The sequence below is a fragment of the Apteryx rowi genome, unplaced genomic scaffold (assembly GCF_003343035.1).
Source record: "Apteryx rowi isolate R43461 unplaced genomic scaffold, aptRow1 scaffold_260, whole genome shotgun sequence".
Lineage (NCBI taxonomy): Eukaryota > Metazoa > Chordata > Aves > Apterygiformes > Apterygidae > Apteryx > Apteryx rowi.
The window spans coordinates 184472-199674 of record NW_020448975.1 but is presented as its reverse complement, the minus strand read 5'-3'; the positions used below and the strand labels follow the sequence as shown (position 1 = coordinate 199674).

Below are 15203 nucleotides of genomic sequence, written 5' to 3'. Positions count from 1 at the left end.
GGAGATATTACTTCTCCCTACAACCTGGCGTCTGTAAGATACAGACAAATTCTCTATTTATGTCCTTGTCTTACTTTTCCAATCAGAAACCTGTCTACCTGTGGCAAGGCACTGTTGTTATTCACAGAGCTATGCGAGTCTTCATTCTGCAGTCAGTTCCAGCTGGATGAATCACTGTGCTACTCAGAGCTTCTGGAACTTTGCTTTAAGGACTTGTAAGACTCTGAGACATGCCCCTGCCTTGATCAGCTTACAGACTAAAACATACCAAAGAGCAAAACCAGAGCGCAGCAAAGAGGAATACATGTCCTGTGAGGGTGATTTTAGGTGCATTGAGCAAAATGGATTGAAATAGGAATTATATGTAATCATAAACATTGAACTAATGCAGTTTACTATTGCGTTTGTAGTAAAAAAAGTCTCTAACAGCTTCATGAAATGTTTTCTTATTCTTCTTTCAGTCTACAAAGCCTAAACATAAAGTTTTCTAGCTTCACTGTTCAAATTTTTGCCTGGAAAGTGTTGACTCTATGCATGTTCCAGAAAGGCCTGAGAAGAGTTATCAGAAGCAAAACAAAGTTTGCTTAGTATGGACACAGCACATCTATCAGTGATGAGTTTTTCTCACTCCTCACTTGAATAAGATTTGGTGAATGGTGGCAAAGAACTATGCTATTTTGGTTTATGAACTGTTGTTTAGTAGAGTGCACAAAATAGCTGAGTGCTCAGCTATTTTTAGAATTTTTACATTGATAATTAAGAAATGACAGAATGTTTACTCTTACAGGTATCTTATTTGTTAAATTAACTTTTAAATAAAAAAGTGCATGTACCAAAGAGAGGTATATGAAAACACTGAATATGAAATTTGAGGGCTGTGATAACATCAATACAAGCGACAGGGAATTACCAGTATACGCTAGTCCTGTAACAGAAGAGGGTGATGTTCTATTCATTACCTGTTTCATGTCAAAATCCTTCTCTAGGGTTAACAAGACATACTACTTAAGAGAAAGCATTTTCTTTAGATACTTGTTCCCATCAAGTAATAATTGAAACAGTTAAACAAATTCCAAGACAAAAGTTATTGCTTTGGAATTGTAAAAGTAATAAAATATCACCAAACTAATGATTCATATCACAACACTTTTTTAGCAATCTTTCCAATGTAAATTTTAGTGCATAAATTGTAAATACAAAATGTCTGTGTATAAGCAACATCACCACTACCTTACAGAGTAATAAAACTACTTGGCCTAAGAAAGAACCCAAAACAACAGCATGAATGCCCATGCTGGGGTCCTCTATCAGTACAGGGAAAATATTCTATGAAACTGGAATATAGACATTGTGCTTTGACAGCAATCCTCTGATTCAGAGCTTTTTTTACCAAGACTATGACACAGCTGTTCAAAAGAACGTGAATGTGACGAAAGACCTCTTATTAATTGATCTTCAGCATGGATTCTTGCCTTCTGTTAGGTAATTCTGCATTTAACATTACTCATAAAATTTCATAATAAAAAAAAACATTTTAAGCATATAGCAACCACAGTTACTCTGTATTTCAAAAAATATTTCCATTATTTGTTAAAAAATCATCATCTGCTTCCATAACCAATAAAATGGCATTCTGCTAGTTTGACATGCCAGAAGGATCATCTTCAAGCATTCAGCTCAACCTGATTTTATAGACTGTTTTTATTTTCTGAGTTACATACATCATCTGTTTTATAACATGCATAATCTAAAGCATAGAGTTCTTTCTACAATCTAAACACAGAGAGCTATTAAAAATATACATTGGAAAAAAGATAAGCATTATCTCCAGATGAATACCAAATGCATAAGACTTACCACAACCTTTTCTTTATGGGCTTTAACTGTTGCTCCAAACCACTGATTTGTCTTAAACTCAATAGGTTCCCTGGTGCCATTGACTTTGATTTTCCTGTTGTCTGACAAAGAAAGAAGCGGTATGTTGACAGCTTATTTAAAAAAGTATTACCCTGTGAATTACAGATACAAACAAACAGACTAATGGATATATTAATTATACTACATCCACTATCATCTTCCTATTACTTTAATAAGGAATGGCCATTTTAATATCATTTAAGCTTTTCACTAGTCAGTGAAAAATGCCTCACTGAAATCCACATGTGAATATTCAAAATAATTACATTTAAACTTCAGAACAAAGTAATCTAAAAAGAAACCCTATCTTTCCCACACAAAAAAGTTTGTTTACCTGGAATTCATGATGAAGAATGAACAAGAATCTCTACAAAAATGAGTGAAAATATCTATAAACTTTTTTCATGAGTGATAGAAATTTTTCATGTGAAAAAAGCATGTACCATAATTAGCTTTTATCAAACAAATGAAATTTCTCAGCATGCCCATTCAAGGATCAGCATTACAGATAGCAAAGGACTTAGTTTTTAACTGAATTGCAAGTGTACACACTGCCACAAGAGACAGCTTCTTAACGTTACTTTATATACACTTTTGCAGATGTCAGCATTAAGAGAAGTCATCTGGGTAAAGACTCAAGCCAATTATAATGCATTTCAGGTTTTAATAAAAAGCAGACATCCCTTCCTTTCGCCCTCAGTTCTCTGAAGTAAACTGATTTCCCATATGTTCATGAGCTATGCTCTTTCCTTACCAGTCATTCCTAATGAACTTCTCAATTTATATATAAGCAGGGTATTACTCCTTTCCCCTTGTATCTGCATTCCCTATGTTTGTTTCTGGTTACTGTCAAGGTGTATTTCACAAGAATCAATTCTTTTTATTCACCCTAGGCGAAAATAAAAACATACACTGTCTACCCTAGAATGTAAGAAAAAAAGTAATGTCATATTATATTGTATGGATTTAGATACATTTTTAAAAACTAGGGGAAAATGCAGCTGCTATAATGGTCACCTTTAAAAAGCCAACACTTCCTGGAATTTGCCAGATGGGGACAGAGGAGATATCTGCATTCTTTTCCAGGATGTTGTATCACTAGTTACCTCAGCACATGGAAACCTCATAAATGTTACAAATATAAACTGAATTAGAAAGAAAAATCCTTCATATCCGGAAAACAAGGGGATTCTATCTCTGTATTTTTCCAGTAAGCATGGAAGAAAATTGAATGAGAATGAATCTGTGAATGTTTGAAAAGTCTCTGGGAAAACGTCTTCCTTCACACAATTATGCATTTCTGTGCTGCACCAGTTACAGAAGCTCGTATGGAAACCCATGCTTAGAGCACTCACAAAAGAGAGGTAAATTTCAGGAATATTTAGATCTTCAAAACCCAGGATGAATAATATAAAACCACTCTACAAATATTCATTTCTAAAATGCATTTTACTTAAGTTAGGCCTAAATTTTAAGAGTGTGGAAGACAATAACTTTGACACACACTGCATTGTAGGAGCTGCCAACTTTTACGTTGCTGCTGGCAACACTACTTTTGATTAATTTTCCCAGTGAAGCCAGACCCTTTCAAAATTTAAAAGCTTCTTTTTTCTTCTTTTAATGCTTCAGCAGATCTTAACATGATCAATCCACAGATGAGGTCTTGATAGAAACAAAGCTTTTGAAGCTTGAAAATCAGCCATGGTTGGCTTACAGCAGCCAATGCTAGCCTGGCTCCAAGGATCCTCATGACCAGTTTTCTAACTTGAAAAGAGCTTACATTTTCAATCAAAACAGCATACTTGTCTACTGGCAAAGTATACTCAAATGTGAGAAGTTAGGTTTTAAAACTAGGACAACTGTTTGCATGTAGCGGTCCCCTGGAATCAAACACATGATAATGGCTAGGATAAAAGTTTCTGCAGTATTTACAAAAAACATAGCTGCATTTACCAGTAGAGCTGCAAGAACCCCCCCCCCCCATTAGTGGTATATGGTGTAATATGAACCCTTCATCATGTGGCATGCAATTTTCACTATAAAATAATCAGTAAAACACCACAGACACTCAAATAATCAATTTTTTTCCCTAGAAAAATCTTTCGACAAAAACTCTCTAATCACCTTTTCTCCAGATCCTGGCTGGAGCTGTGGAGTCATCTGCCAAATTTCTGAGGTTGTGTCTTAAAACACAGCTCAGTCTTTTGTATATAACACCCAATCACTATTTCAGATCACTCTAAACCAGCAACTGCTTCCCCTATAACTTTACCAAAATGAAGGTATATATAAAATGAACTTGTACGGATACACAAGGACTGTCATTATTGTGCACCGATCTCACTCAATTAGACAAGCCTCTGACTAAAGACACTCTAAATGTCCACTTCTGAACTAGCCATCCAGACTCCATTTACAACTGAGGGTATAACATAGGGCACAGTTCTCATCCTAAAGCAAACATCTGAGAAGGTCAGAAGTATCATGGCATAGAAGTACCTAATTTTTTTACTAACTGTAGAGAGCCAAAGATGACCAACTTAAACTAGGCTCAGATAAAAATGTTTTGTTTACTCAGATAAATCCCACTCCAGGTTTCTAGAAACAACAAAGTTGTTATTTCTGTCTTTGTTACACCCCTCAAAACAGTTATCCGAGTGTTTCAAAAAATTCCATGCATGTATCCTGACAATATCCTTAAGACAGGGAAATATCCTCCCTATGATATTTATGGGGATCTGAGGGCCATAGGCTATGTGTACACTCTGCCTTACCCATAGGCGAAGTTATACCTCTGTGAGCAGCTCAAACTTGACTTGAATTCAGGCTGTATAAAAATACCATCTTCTCTTCCGGAGGAGAAAGCGTGGCCCCTTTCAAGAAGGAATCCAGACTATCTTGTATCATGATACATGACACTAGTGCAAGGATAGCTAGGTTTCAAGGCAGCAGCTGGGCTGGGCACACAGCGCCTGAGCCTGTCCGCAGTGCAGTGCAGGGAGTGCCTGAGCACCAGCTGGATTGCTTCAGAGCCAACCCAGGAGCTGTTCCAGATGGTCAACAGTCCGAACGACTTGCAAATTGGGCCTGAAACCCAGCCCTGGAGTCCCTCTTGATTATACTGTCTAAGATCGTATAGCAGGCTAAGGCCAAGCTAACAAAGAGTATTTAAGGAGCACAGAGATACTAAGTCTACCATTTGGGTGCAAAGACATTCTTAAACCACATTTTGGTGGCCCAAAAGCATCTCATTTTCTGCTGCAGGAACCTAAAGTCTCCTACACAGTGGTACTGTTCCACAATCCAGCTTTCAAGAAGCTCTGGAGATAGTGAAACGTGATTCTCAAAACCAGTGTTCCTTCACCCATTTTGCCAGTGGGGCCCAATCATCTAGCCCTGAGCTACCTAAGGGCACATATTATTTTGCATAGGTAGGCGTAGGTGCATACTAGCTCACAGTAGTACTGTGGTTAGCTGGGTCATGGAAGACAGTTTCAGAAAGAGGTGTATGCTACGATCAGTCAAGTCTCTGCTGTTTTATTATCACTCACAAATGCAGTCCAAGCTGCAGTGGACCACACTCCACCTGATGTCTGTTCCTATAGCACTTGCATGTCATGACGACCGTCCATTTCCGTCACTGGAAGATTTGTTTGAGTGAGGAAAGTGGTCCCTTAAGCTGCCAAAGCAGCAGCTTGACAAATAGAAAAATCTGAATCCAGATAGTAAAATGCAAACCTATATAAGAACAACAATGCAAGGACTCATTTTTAGGAATTAAAGTCTGAGCCTGGAGTGAGTGCAACTGAAAATCCATCATTTAGACACATTAGACCAAATTTGGCCCTTTCTAAGGGGATTGGTCTCATCTCACTCACTGAGTGAGCACATTATGAACTGTTAAACAGGCACCAAACAAACATTGCCCTTACAAGCATTTCTTTGTGTCTATTAATCAGGATCTGCATACTAAATAGATGTACATACAAACACTAATAGCGATTCATTGTGGTTCATTCAGTTCTTGAAAACTAAAATTAAAAATGCAACATTATTATAATTTGAAAACACTCAAATAAACAAAAGCAAATCAGGATTTTTTCTCAAAATTAACACAGGAAAACAATGTTCTTAATCAAAGCAACAAACCCAGCAATATAATAATCTGCAACTCTTTCAAGTCAGTTCTCACTCTTCAGAAACTTTAAAAAGTATTATCTTTATATGCTGCGTGTGTGTGTGTGTGTGTATTTGTGTGTATGTGCTGTAATGGATAAACATAGATGACCATGAATTGGGCGTCTGCAGCAGGCTCACTTATAACCGGCCCAGTAATCTGTACCTACCCAGACTACATCCAAGATGGCAAATGCCTTCAAATACCCATTCTGACATATGCATATGTACGTGTGTATATATGTATCTGGGCATATATATATAAAAAAAGTATATAAGATGTAATATGTATTATATATATTTATATATAATTAGATATAGGCAGAGTGGAGGGGAATAATCACTTTAATTTATATATATTTATATAATATGCAAATAAAAATATATAAACATAACAAACATTTAAATTTATATAAATATATACATACAGGTCAAGGAAAGTGATTATCTCCCTCTACTTGGTACATGAAAGGTGACATGTGGAACACCATATACAGTTTTGAGACACCAGATAAGAGTTGGAGTTGTTTAGCCTAGAGAAAGAGAAGAAAGTAAAGGAGTATGTAATTGCACTACATCCATACCTAACAGGTAGAGAGAAAACGGGGACAGACTCTTCTTCGAGATATGCAGCAAAAGGACAAAAGGCAACAGACACAAGTTGCAGCAAGGGAAATTCTGATTAGATACACGAAAAAAACTCTTCACAGTGAAGGTGATTAAACACTGGGACAGACTGCCACAGAGGTTGTGGCATCTCTATCCCTGGATAGTTGACTACACAAGGCTCTGAGCAACCTAATTTAACCTTGAAAGCAGTCCTGCTGAACATTTAGGGTCATGGCTCACAGGAGGGAAGTTAGAGTAGGAGGGGTTTGTACTGGGATACACGGTCCCATATTCTAGAACTGAAGAAAGAGATGGTCTTGGCACCCCTATCACCATGGCAGGGTGCCATTTTTTGGTATCAGTATCATAAAAGTTTCAAATGGTACCACACATTGCTAACCAAAGATAAGTCAGTAACAGTTGCAGGATCACTGTTATTAGGCCTATCACAGAGCCATAAAATACCATCTAGGGAACCAAGCCAAGCAATTGCCTTCAGTATTAACACTGGGGAAAAAAAGTGGCTTCTAGTGTTTTGAGACAGTAAGGACATCCAAATCATTTGGATGATGAGAAGAGTTGCTTCTATTTTTAAACTGATCTGATTCTGCAAACATTGATTTATGTTTCTTAATTGTGCCTAGATTCTATTCATAGGAGTTATTTTAATTTAATAGATCATAACCCAGGGATCCTTATTTGGGCTTTCATTCCGTGAGTCAAGAAAAAGGAATTATCAAACCCAACAAGATTTTGTGCCTAAGTACAATCTGAACAAAAATTAATTAAGATCTCAGAGCTTGAACTAACATAGCTAAGGGTATTTTTTCCCTTCTTTAGATAAGATTGAGACTTATAAAAGAAACCCACAAAGGTCTGTTATAAATCAGAATGCTACACATGAACTATRAGGTTCCAGATAAAGTCATACTGGCATAGCTGACTGAAATGTGTCAACGTTTAAAAGTACAATGAACTCCCTCAGCACTTTCTCTTGAGATGCAAATTCTGTTTTATTACAGAATTCCCCCAGAATCTTATCATCTTTACAGTTAATGATTTTTTTGTGTAACTAAATCTCTTGGGTCCCACTATACATCCTTTCCTTATACAGTACCTAGGTTCTGTTACAATCAGCTCAACTTCTGGCCAGACTAGCTCCTGTTTTTTATCAACTGCACGCTTGGCCAGAGCTGACCTATATTCCATTCTCCTGTTCCTCTTCAGAGGTTGTTCAAATTTTCTCCATTTAGTTTAGAAAATATAACCTATTTGATCAAAACCTGCTAAAGTTCACTGACAGCAAAGACAACATCCCAGTGAATCCTGGAAACTTAGGGGAAGAGTATCTATGAATTCTGCCCATTTAAGGCAGTTAATTTAATTTAAAAGGTAAGAATGTGTTACAGTGTGTTATGCACGACAATTTACAGTGAAAAATGAGCTTCTGAAATATGAACTATTAGCTTTTTAACAGATCTCAAATGCAATAGCTTACTTCAGGGGGCATTTAAGTTTGCTTCTGGCTGCAAGATGCTTTGAGTGCTGCAGAATTTACCCAGTCAGCCAAGCAGGGGAAAAAGTTGCTCTCCTGCTACCTCTTCTGGCAGCAGAAAGGAAGAGCACCCAGTTTAAACACAAGGACTACGTAATTTTACCTCTGCTAAAGCAGATAGTCATTGTAAGCTTCATTTCATAATGGAGAAACTGAAATGAAGAAGCTGGCTTTGTGTAGGTAAGAGAGGAAAGCCAGATAAAAGCTCTCTGATATAATGCCAGTCCTTGTTCCCCTGTCCTCTTATTAAGTTTCAGAGAGTATCACAGCCTTACACTGCAATGCAGCAGGACAGGGTTACGGGAGAGGAAAAGAAGGGAAACAAGTGAGAAGAATCTCTGCCCTTTAGTCCGTATCTCTTGGGGTAAGGGGATACTAAAAGCCCTTCCATTATCCTTTATCTTAGTTCTCTGCTGCAATGAAGCAGGTTAAAGCACCGGTTGCGCTTTCAGGGGCAATGCTCTCAGTTTCTTCCCAGAGTCTTTGCTCCGTCTCCCATATTTAGGGAGCTTTAGAGAACTGCAAACTTGGGACTACAAAGACAGTCCATGCTGTATCAAGGGAGCAGGAAACATGGAGAGTTCCCGCTAAAGCCCCTTCCTGGCTGAAGGCCGTGTCATTGGCCAACCCATATGGGAATACCCTGTTACTAGACTTGCATGTGGATGGAGGGGGGCTCAACTCACATATGCATGTCAAAACTTTGTCCCTTTCCTCCTCTGCCCCCTGTCCCTTGTCAGAAACAATCTTTTCCAACAAGAAGACTAATTATTGATGTTATTTTGCAATTAAGTCACCTCAGTGCTTTGGAAATCGCTGGACTGATTGCTCTGAAGAACAAAGACAGGTGAGCTGAGAGATTACTGTCAGCTTGGGAGAATCCCCTGTAGAACAATTTCAGTTAAGCAGCACTGATTTTAGGAATGTGCTGCAGGTATTCTTGCATTTGTTCTAACTCTAACTAAAAGATCTTCTTAGCAAGGAAGTTTAGCCCACACACGATTCCACATTAACACAAGTTATGCAGTTGCTCATAGCACAGACCAGCTTGGGCATCCTAACACAGTGTTGTACTATGCCACAGAGAAAGCCCCATGATTTCAGGTGTAGTCTCCTTTTTGACTATCAGTACTAGTAGTAAGGAACCCAGTCTGTGTTTGACAGTTAGAACATGGCACTCAGAAGTAATGACATATTTTTAAAGGTGGCTTCATATCTTTCACTGAGAATTGGGTGAATATTGAGTTGTTCCTGTTGTTTTTACATTAGTAACCAACACAATGTCTACTGCCTCATTTGATTTTAGTTTCCAAGAGAAAAGGAGCAAGAGAGCTTCACAACACACACGGATTTGCCTTTTGTCATTTAAGGCTTACATGAGACATAGAGCAGAGTTTAGCCCTCAGTGCCACAGTGTGGTGGCAGGAAGGTAAGCTGCACTTTGCTAGTCACTCTGAGGTGTCAGATCTCTGATCTGCTGGGGCAGAGATCCGCAGTTTTCTTACACCAGGTTCAGGATGACAGGTCCAGGTAAGCTTAGCACCCATATTCTCCCTTCAGAAGTCTATGACATGAAATATAGAATGGCTTTCTTAAAACTAAAACTTCAGTTATTTTTAAAATAGAAATATCATTTACAGAGAAAGGAACTCTTCAACAAAACAGCCCATACCCAAGCCTATCCTATCTATTGCTTACCACCCAATTTTAACTTAAGTAAGCCTGAGTTTTTCCATAATGTGTCTATCACTCACTTGTTTCCCTCAGATCACTTTCTGAAAAAGTCCCCCCTCTATCTGAGGCAATATATACTTTGCGAACTCACCACATTTATTTTTATCTTTTTTTTTTCTTCTCTGACTCATGGGTGTGTTCTTGCTCATCTTTTCCTCCTAACAAATCTTAAATGCTTGTGGAGAGAGGTTTTTTCCTTTTTCATTTAACTTTGTAGCCCCATAATATGGCATATCTACCCATATCATTCAGTACACATCCCAATATCTGTAAAACACGGAGTAACTGTAAACTACTACAGACCAATGCCACATCTGTCACACCACAATATTAAAAAACTTCCAGGTTCTTGACTGAAGCCATCACAGCATACTTGTCAGACCCCTCATTTTTTTTCATTTAGTAGAACTGAAGACAATAATACTGTTAACACAAATAGCATCAAAGCACTTACAGATGAAGGCAGCCTTCTTGAGATTAGGTCTATTCTCCTTGGGGAAACAGTGAAATAGTCTGTACAGTTGCATACAAGCCTCACTTGTCCAACTAAGTGCCCACTTATACACTTCTTTCCACAAGCAAAACACATGCACTATGAGATTATGCAATGATTTGCAATTGCACATTTGCAACCATACACTACACTACCTGTGCAGACTCACTACTTGTGAGGTCATTCCAGTCGTGTGGAAATCAAAAGGACTATTATGGCTTTCTGGTAAAAGTGCTCTCATTCACTGAACTTTTTCTGCTTCTGAAGTCTGTTGGCTGTTGTTGGCAGTAAAAGTGCAAAGAGCATCCAAGTGCACTATATATTGCCTCCTTAATGGGAGAACATAACTTGCATTGAAAAAAAAATGCCTGCATTACATTTGTGTATCCAGCCCCCAGAAACTGAAAACATGTCAAAAGCTCTTATACTCATGCATTACTTTAAGCCAGTGGTTTTCAACCACTTGGATTTGTTGGGCTATCCAATATTAATGTTATAGGGGAAATTTCAATTTTTGTGACCTGCAGAAATTTCACCTATCTAGCTTGGGATATAGTAGATGTGAATCTGCCTTTATCTTGCAAATCCTTTAGAGTCCCCCCCATTGATCCCTCATGGCTGAAAAATACTGATTTAAAAAATTACACAGAATCACAGAATGGTTGAGGTTGGAAGGGACCTCTGGAGATCATCTAGTCCAACCCCCCTGCTCAAGCAGGGTCACCTAGAGCACGTTGCACAGGATCACGTCCAGGCAGATTTTGAAAATCTCCAGAGAAGGAGACTCCACAACCTCTCTGGGCAACCTGTTCCAGGGCTCTGTCACCCTCACAGTGAAGAAGTTTTTCCTCATATTCAGACAGATCTTCCTGTGTTTCAGTTTGTGCCCGTTGCCTCGCATCCTGTCGCTGGGCACCACTGAAAAGAGTCTGGCTCCATCCTCTCGACACCCTCCCTTCAGATACTTGTACACGTTAATAAGATCTCCTCTCAGCCTTCTCTTCTCCAAGCTAAACAGGCCCAGCTCTCTCAGCCTTCCCTCATAAGAGAGATGCTCCAGTCCCCTAATCATCTTTGTGGCCCTTCGCTGGACTTGCTCCAGTAGTGCCACATCCCTCTTGTACTGGGGAGCCCAGAACTGGACACAGTACTCCAGATGGGGCCTCACCAGGGCTGAGTAGAGGGGGAGGATCACCTCCCTCGACCTGCTGGCAACACTCTTCCTGATGCAGCCCAGCATACCATTGGCCTTCTTGGCCACAAGGGCACATTGCTGCCTCATGCTTAACTTGGTGTCCACCAGCACTCCCAGGTCCTTCTTGGCAGAGCTGCTTTCCAGCAGGTCAACCCCCAACCTGTACTGGTGMMTGGSGTTATTCYTCCCYAGGTGCAGGACCCTGCACTTGCCTTTGTTGAACTTCAKGAGGTTCCTCTCYGCCCACCTCTCCAGCCTGTCCAGGTCTCTCTGAATGGCAGCACAGCCCTCYGGTGTATCRGCCACTCCTCCCAGTTTTGTATYDTCAGCAAACTTGCTGAGGGTGCGCTCTGTCCCTTCATCCAGGTCATTGATGAAGAAGTTGAACAAGACTGGACCCAGTACTGACCCCTGGGGGACACCGCTAGCTACAGGCCTCCAACTAGACTCTGTGCCGCTGATCACAACCCTCTGAGCTCTGCCGTTCAGCCAGTTCTCAATCCACCTCACCCTGAGCTTACCTATGAGGATGTTATGGGAGACAGGGTCGAAAGCCTTGCTGAAGTCTAGGTAGACAACATCCACTGCTCTCCCCTCATCTACCCAGCCAGTCCTTCCATCACAGAAGGCTATCAGATTGGTTAAGCATGATTTCCCCTTGGTGAAGCCATCCAATTCTGTGTGTATTTGTTGGATCACACTGCCATTTAAGCATTACATAATATTCTCCCTTGCTTTCTAATTCCACCCAATTTTAACTTATGGTCTTAATTAAGAACGCTGTTAATTATTCATCAGTTTTGTTTCTTTTGTTGTGCTTTCTAAGTCTAACTGAAAGAGCTGATAATATTTGGTTATATTCTAGACAAAAGTACTTAAAAAGCAAGCTTTGTACAAAAATGCATCAAAATGAAATCTTCCAGCCCTGAAGCAGTTTATCTATTCTTTCTGTTTTAGAAAACCTTTCCAAGACTTTTACAAACCTCCTATGAGGCATGAAGCATTACCCTTTACAATTAAAGCTGTAAGAGTTGAATACCCAGTCTTGTAATAATTACTGGGTATTTTTGTTTTGGGAAAAAAGATAATCTTGTGATTAAGGCACTGGAGTAGGATGAAAAGATCCAGAGTCAGTTCCCAGTGTCATCACCAACTTCCTGTATGATCCTGGACAAGCCAGAGTGATTTTTTCTGTTTCTCAGAATAAATACAAAAATGTGAATATAAATATAAAACAGGAATAACAGCTTTTCTCATGGATATTGTAGGGAGAAGGCATAGTGAGTACAGGAAAGAACCACAATCTGAAATTACCCCTAATATTGATTAAGGATTAGCTATGTCCCACTATAGTAGTCAAAGGCTCCAAAAGGAACTGTGTGTAACAAACTATTTAAAATATTATCGTCTAGTTTAATTATCATGTGTACTGCTCTCTTTGGGGGAATAGTGGAAAGGAACAGAAAACTTGCTCCTGCAAGTAAAGTATTCTGGAGCTAAAGGAGCTGACGTGAAACGTATATCCACACTTTAATCAAAGAGTCATAGCAGGTCTATGGGAGATGACCTTTTGGTGCTGGCCATAAGGACACATCTGTATGGGCTTTGGTACAAGCCATGCAAACCTTCCTGGGGTTCTTGCATACAAGGGCAGCTGGCCCATGCTGAACTGTGTGAAACGACACCTTTACAGCTGTTGGTACCTGAATTAGACAGCTAACGATAACACTGCTAAGCTTGCCTGTGCTGCAATCACACCTCCAAGTACAGTGTATTTATATCTATTCCTATACAATGGGCTCTATCCTGCTTAATTTAGCTGCAGGAGAGTCAGCAGCTCTAAATGCTGCACCTCACCTAAAAGTCAGGCATCTAATCCTCAGTCCTGAAACTGTCCTTAGGCTCCCTCAAAAGCCACTGGAAAGAGAAATACTCCCAAAAGATTTAAACAACTGCTTCAGGTAGATAGAACGAACCACACTTTGGAGGTGCCAAGCTCTCCATCCTGCCTGGAAAGTGGTGTGATACAGTCTAAAGCCTTGCTGATGTAGTCATCAGCCTGCTGGTGTGCCTCTATACTGAGCATAGTATCTCTAAATGGTAATCTCTACCAAAAGAGAGCTGTCCCGAGCCTCATCAGTGGCCTTTTCTGGAATTTGCCACAGGAAGATAGATGTTGGCCTAAGTTTCATCACTAGGTTTTAATTCATTTTGCAAAATTCCCCTTTAAAATGCAATGGAATTTTCATTCGGTCTGAAAGTTTTCTATTCCAACTTGAAATTAATTTGTACAATTAATATATTCCACCTCTACGACATGAATTATTTAGTTATAAGATGGAAATACAGAAATGTTAGCTCTGTTTTAAAGATATACATATCATACACATAACAATAAAAATACTGTATGACCACTGTGTATGTCTGTACATCTACATTTACATATAACCATACCCTGTATTACATGCCCAAGTAGCCAGATACACAGGCAATACTGCATTGTAAGCTCTCAGAATAGGAGCTGTCATCCTGAGTAGAGTTGCTGGATGCCAACATAGTAATAGGATGTGTGTGTGCCTCGAGCTAGAGGGGGTGAAGATTTGCACCGCTTACGTGCTACATTTAAGTAAGCTCTTCTAATTCAATCTGTGCGCTTAGAAAAAGACTGAATTGTATTATGTTCACATTTAAACAAACCATAAATGCTAAGATTAAATATAACCTAAAGAATCATAATTTTGTTTAATGATTAAAGTGTCAAAATCTGCCTAAATTAAACCAATCAGTGTTAATGTCCCTGGAAACACTAGGTTTAAATTATTTTTAAGACCTATAAAGAGAAAACAACAGAAAACATAAACAGCCTGAATTGTTTAAAATGTGTGTTCTTTCTAATTAAATGAGAAACATCTGTCTTGGGATTTTGGAAGTGGATATAATCTATCTGCATTGTGCCTAAATCAGTTCACATCTAGCTTCCAACATTCTCAAAGAAAATTCTTGTTTTCTGTAAAGAATTAAAGAAGCATGCCACATGAGGTACTTCATCAACCAGAACAGACAGAAAACCCCTTGCTGAAAATAACACCGAGGACTAACAATCTGTGCGCTGCAGGATCCGGAGAGGCGAGACATGGGCTTTGGCTTTTTGCCTTCGGGACATTAAAAGGAAAAAAAAAATATTTTCGGAATGAGGAATCCGCTGGAAACAACTTTCATTCGAGCACTAGAGAAAGAGCGGCTACTGAGACGAACCGCGCGCTGATCCCGCGGGTCACGCTCCCGTTACGCCCCCGGGACCACCCGACGCCCCCCGCAGCACACATCTGCCCGCTCCCGGCGCGGCGCCCTGCCAGCCGCGGCCCGCGCGGCCCGGCGGCCCGCGGCAGCGACCGACTTACTGGTGTTGTCGAAGGGGATCCGCGTGCAGCGCGCGGCGGGCCAGGCGCAGTGGTACACCGCTCCCCCCTCCACGATGTCCGGCTGCGAGGTGTTGGCTTTGGGCGCTCCCACCAGGACGCTCA

At 39.9% G+C, this 15203-nt stretch overlaps 1 protein-coding gene across 1 annotated transcript in view; it reads right to left on the bottom strand.

Annotated features, from left to right (window-relative positions):
• The window catches only part of ITGA8 (integrin subunit alpha 8), a 110861-nt gene extending 95658 nt beyond the window's left edge, over positions 1–15203 (bottom strand). The window contains exons 1-2 of the mRNA XM_026067676.1: positions 15081–15203; positions 1858–1958 (exon numbers count right to left, since the gene is read on the bottom strand). The gene's annotated coding sequence lies outside the window, so the exon portion shown is untranslated. The remainder of the gene's footprint in view (positions 1–1857; positions 1959–15080) is intronic.